At 37.3% G+C, this 5,757-nt stretch overlaps 1 long non-coding RNA gene across 1 annotated transcript in view; it reads right to left on the bottom strand.

The window, feature by feature from the left end:
- Positions 1–1,483: 1,483 nt before the first annotated feature.
- Positions 1,484–5,757, bottom strand: part of LOC115941204 (uncharacterized) — a 5,939-nt gene continuing 1,665 nt past the window's right edge. Inside the window, exons 2-3 of the long non-coding RNA XR_004076564.2 lie at positions 5,295–5,425; positions 1,484–4,586 (exon numbers count right to left, since the gene is read on the bottom strand). This is a non-coding gene — a long non-coding RNA (uncharacterized LOC115941204). The remainder of the gene's footprint in view (positions 4,587–5,294; positions 5,426–5,757) is intronic.

The following is a 5,757-nucleotide window of genomic DNA, read 5'->3' as shown; positions in this document are numbered from 1 at the left end:
TACACACCCCACCACTTGAAGTCAATGGATAGGTCAACAGTTTAGAGGTTTGCTTTCTAGCAGGTAAGTAATTAAAGTGCAATGTTGGAATAATTGTGCCAGGATTATCCTAGTGAGAGAAGTAACCATACAATCATAACAATTAAAATCCTTCCAAAAGAGCCATGTTCAAATTGACTTATATAGCACAGGCAAAAAGGAAAACCAGATTTGAGAAAAACCAAGGATACAGCCACAAAGATACACTCTGCGACACATCCAAATATCGGGGTGAAAACAGGAACGGACATGATGGTGGTCAGCATAGGAGACACTGAGGGTGAATCAGGATGAAGAGTGAGAAGGTGCTGGAAGAATCTCTGTGTTTAGAAACACTCTAATATGTCCTCAACCCAAAGTTCATTATCCTATGACAGCATCCACCCTACTGACTGTCTTGTAAATGTCCCCCACCACCCAAAGCTTAATTCATGAAGGAGGGAGACTGCAGGTTCCTGTCTGGGTCCTCAACACTTAAGAGAATATCTGCCACAGGAGAGAACATAAGGAGTTGCTGAAAGCCTTTTGAATGAGCTGAGACATTAGCATAGGGTTGGAGCACAAAAAAAAAAAAAAAAACTAATCTAGATGACATTGCAAGAGAATAGCAGAAGCAATATATTTAAATAAAGGTATTTCTGCAAATGCAAATAGACATTCTTTTTTCAGATTGTAAATAATTGTCTTATTCTTCAGAGAAACTTCCAAACATTAAATTTATGCTAGAAATAGGAGGGAAAGAAGCAAATCCATCTTGCTTGTAGCAAATTAGAGTATGCATTTTCTTCTTTTGCCAAATCCCCCTATTCTAGGAAAATAATAACTTTGTGCTCTCCTTGCTTATTTATGACCATTCAGTGAAGTGTCTGTTAAACTTTAGCCACAGCAGGGATCAGTCACGATATGCTTAACAAAGGATACCTTTGCCTTCACACCAAGTAAAATATTTACACTGCTTTATTGGACACTGAGAACTATACCTTTTAAAAACATCCTATTCATCGTGTGGTCCCACCTTAAGATGTCTCTGTACCTACTAAAGAGCTGTTTTTTTTATTTTTTATTATTTATTTATTTATTTTTTTAAAGATTTTATTTATTTATTTGAGACAAAGAGAATGAGAGAGAGCACATGAGAGGGGGGAGGGTCAGAGGGAGACGCAGACTCCCTGCCGAGCAGGGAGCCCGATGCGGGACTGGATCCCAGGACTCCAGGATCATGACCTGAGCCGAAGGCAGTCGCCCAACCAACTGAGCCACCCAGGTGCCCCAAGAGCTGTTTTTTTTTAAAAAACATCAACTCCAGCTTTGATATCTCAGAATGCAGAATCAAAATCTATAGGAAATAAAAAATTGGAATAAGTCTAATTGCATTAAGGTTTGTCCATGATCAAAATATGAGTCTTATTTCTCCCAGAGATCCTAGCGGTCCTCACTGGCAAGAATGACAAATAAGATAGTAGCAAGATAAGCATGTAAAGTGAAATTTTAATCAGTTTCTCTAGTATTTATAGAAAGATAATAAAAAGAAGTGTCAAAGGAATTGCTATGTATGATGATGTCTTCCCTCTTAATAAATACGTACAAAAGCTCTAGCACTGTAATAAATGAGCAAATATTTATTGTGTAAAAACCCAAAATAAAAGAACAAGAAGCCCTCCAAGAGGCTTCATTTAAGTGTTTTAATATTCCATTTATTTTTATTCCCCAAGATTTCAGTGTTCAGAAATGACATGTCCTGTTAGTATTACTGCAGAACTTTAGAGACACTAGAGCATCATGGAAAAGCATGGCTTTAGAATGAGCTAGAATCAAAGTGAGTGCCCACTCAGCCACCTTCAGCAAATTATGTAATCCACTCGAGTCTCAGTTCCACTCAATTGCAAGACAGGATCAATGACCTCTGCCTCACTGAGTTGACAGAAGGAATGAAGCAAATGGGATAAAATGTAGCATTCCTGCTACAAGGTGGGTGAGGGAGTAATTTATCTGTTTGGGGAGGCCTATTGTTCTTGTTTTGTTTCTTAATGCATGAAGATTTAGAATTCAAAGGGGCAAAGCACAGAGTTGGAGAAGAAAGATAAATACGGTTTACAAAATAGAAGAAAACAAATAGGCTGAGGTCTACATGTGACTTGTGGATGAAAACCTGTGTTCATTTCCTGGTATTACCATGGTTTGGGGTCAGCCGTACCCTCTCCCCAGTTCCTCAGCCCTTTGGCATACAGAAAATGATCACTGACTTCCCAGAATTTATGGCTTGATGAATCTGATAAAACCTTCACTAAATTGTTGCTCTTTCATGTCTCGTCACCTCTGCAAAGTGAGAAAACCCTGACAGAAATAATAACTGGAATAATTTGGGGGAAATGGCCTTTCTTGCACTGCCTTTTGGACTAAATTCAGAGTTTGTTTTTACATATATTACCTTAGATGAACTCCACATTTAAGTTGTAAATATTTTCAATTTTTTAAATTTAGTTATCCTTAGCATCCCTGCTTTTAGCTGTTTTTTATGGGCCTTTACATTTGGACCTAAGTTTTTCAAACATCTGGAAAATGTACTGCTTGAATAAACAATATAGTAAGAGTATCTGTTAAATTCCACTAATCCCATCATCTTAACCAGATATTTATAAAAGAAACTGAAGAAAGAAAGAAAAGCAAGGGAAAAAAAAACATTTTCTCATGTTCCTGCTCAGAGGAGTACTAATGGGTTATGAACCCTTTCAGAGTCATAGAGCAGAGAGAAAAATGGTTGCCTCGGTAACAGGGCAGACCAATCAGCTGCATACACTCTCCCCAGAGCATCTAATTTATTCAGCAAATGCAGGCTAGAACAGGTGGCTAACCTAAATGATGCCAAAAAGCTTTAGCTCTCAAACATCCCCACCCTCTGAATTTTCTTATACACAAAGTTTCATTCTTGTCCCTCATAAAGGCAGACTTAACGAGGTACATTTCAGCGTGAAACATAACACATTAGTAATCAAAAGAGCTCTTTGCATTTGTCACTTTTGAATTTTCCGACAAAAAGAAAGATAATGTGATTTTAAGAAATGATTGCTACTGACAGCTTAATTCTACTAGTTACTTTGAAAGTGGAGGTCATTCTAATTCTTACTATAAAACTCCATTATTTGTTGTTTAATAAATCAAATTTTATTGTGAGTTCTAATAGCAAGAGGGTTTATCCCTAAATTTCACAATTCTTGCTTTAGATAATAAACAGTCACAGAAGTTCCCATCCCTTAAGCCTCTGAAAGCACAGAGGTATTTATAAATAATTGGTTGCAAAATGGGAGAGAAAACAATACCAACCTAGTTAGAGCTCTATTTATTAGAGGGTTAAGCAATCCCATTAGCTATCCCTAACATTAGAAAGGAAAAATCTGGAAAACTAACATTAAGGTGTAAACATTTTTATACTCTATAAGGACTTTTTATGATCCAGGCCCATTTTCCTTTTTGAACCTCATGTCCACACTACCAAATACATACTGATCTTTGATCAACAGAACGCCGATGAAATCTGCCTTTCCCATCTCTGTCCTTGGCATTTGCTGTTGTCTCTGCTTGTCTCTAAAATGTCCTTCCGGTCCTGGGCTCCCTGTTCAATGCTTATCCATTCTTCCGGGCTAAAATAAAGCATTTTCTCTCCCCAAAAGCCTTTACTCCTGTTCTCAGGAGGAATTACAAGGATCTCTCTCTGTTCCCTCTGCAAGTGCTTCCATTGTTTCTATGTCTACCTTCTTCACCAGATTGAGTCCCCCAAACCTTCAGTGTCGGGACTGTGTGTTATTCAGTTCCCACTTTCAGAGAAGCACCTGGCTCCTAGTGTGAAATCATAAATAGTTGGTAAAAGAACAAGCAAATGGGTGAATGAGTGAAATTGTGCATTACTGACACAAAACCTGCCCAAACTTAATATGTGACAAAACATTTTCAGAAATTAAAATGAAAATTTCACCAATTTAGACAAAGTATAATCACGTGTGCCCGTATGAGTAAAGACTCCGTGTTTCTTTAATGAGTTGAATCTTTTCTTCAAATGAAGTGTCACATACAGCTCCTAGCTCCTCTCTTTCCACTTGAATGTCAATCCCTCATTTAGCCTGTTCATCCTGCTCTTACAACATCTCTCTGCAAACCCCAGCTTCCAAGAGCGCAGCTTAGAAATACTGGGCTAGACTTTCTACATGTTCAATTTTGCCTTCCTACTTCCCAGGACATAGTAATCACAGAAGCAAGTGTTTGATGCAAATGACATTTAAAATAGGAGACAACATTAACGAGGAAGTTCAGGTCTTGGCATGTCTCTATTGATCTGCTTTTGAAGTCTTCCGATTGTCTCCAAAGGTGACCCTTGCTGCCTGAGGATGTTTCCTTGGCAACAGGGGTGACTGCTTCCAGCATGGGAGAAAAGGCATCTCTGTTTGTTTGATACTCGGCTACCACCCAGAGATGGTACGTGGCTTCAAAGAAAGCGAGAACCCCTCATTTTTAAGTATCAGATCAGCTTTCCGGTTCAAGGGCTGCGTATTACTCTGGAAAACAAGAGGTGGTGATAATTATCTGGCAAGAGTTTCTTCATTTCATGAAAAAGAAAGACACAATCTCTATATTGATGCATTTTCATTCTCCTTCCGGAATTATCCCACATGCCTGCCTGTGCGCGCGCGCGCGCACACACACACACACACACACACACACACACACACACACACAGAGACAGAAATACAAGCACATCTTTCCTTTCTACTTGCATTCATTTATTCTTTCTTTCTTTCATTTTCTATATTTAAAGCTTTTTGCTTGCTATCAGCTCCCTGCTTTCTGTGTGGTCTCTGTTTTACCTATTCTCTATTTCCAGTAGCAGCCTCTTTGCACATCTTGGTTTCCAATATCTACCAAATTACAAATCAGAGTTAAACATTAACTTATCATAGCCAAAAAAAAAAGCCTGGTGAGGGCAATTGAAATTTGATCAACTCTCATAACCTCTTATTATTATAAGATGAAATGGAAAAATAAAATAGACCTTGAGATTAATGTCGTTTATGATCAATTCACCTTTAATTCACATTGCTCATATATTCTTTTAAATGGTATGGTAACATTTTATTTGTTATGCTTGATGCCTTTCCAAAGCAATTTGAAAACATTTTGCAATCAATGAAACTTTTTAATATCTATTTTATACAATTGCATGGCCGTGTCACAAAAGGTCTAGAAAACTAGTGTGTCAGACGTACCTTCATATTAGTGGAATTATTTTGTCTGGATTTTGTCCTCACAAAAGGGGGGAAATTGATGACGTTGTATAGAGTTGTGCTGGGAATAATTCCTCCTAAAAGATGCTTCCAAATATCTTTTATGCTAATTTCTGTAGGTAAATAACTACGTAAATTAGATTTACAGAGAGTGCTTAATGGCATATCAAATGTTCATACTCAGAGACCAACTTTTTCAAGGTAAAATGTATAGAATCCTAAGTATGAACAGTAAAAGTACAACTTCTTTCATGTCCAAAGTATCTAAGAAATACAAATTTGAAAATATCACTCAACAGGTAGGGTTATAAATCCATAGATCCAAAATACATTTTATTCTAATGAAGCTAGTAATTTAGGCATCAAATGAACCTTAGAAATAATGCAATCCCTTATTTTACATATGAGAAAATGAACACCAAGAAACAGTAAAAAAAAAAAAAAA

The sequence above is a fragment of the Leptonychotes weddellii genome, chromosome 7 (assembly GCF_054177405.1).
Source record: "Leptonychotes weddellii isolate Sample4059 chromosome 7, ASM5417740v2, whole genome shotgun sequence".
Classification (NCBI taxonomy): Eukaryota; Metazoa; Chordata; class Mammalia; order Carnivora; family Phocidae; genus Leptonychotes; species Leptonychotes weddellii.
The sequence above is the reverse complement of the archived record's forward strand: the minus strand, read 5'-3'. Positions and strand labels throughout refer to the sequence as shown.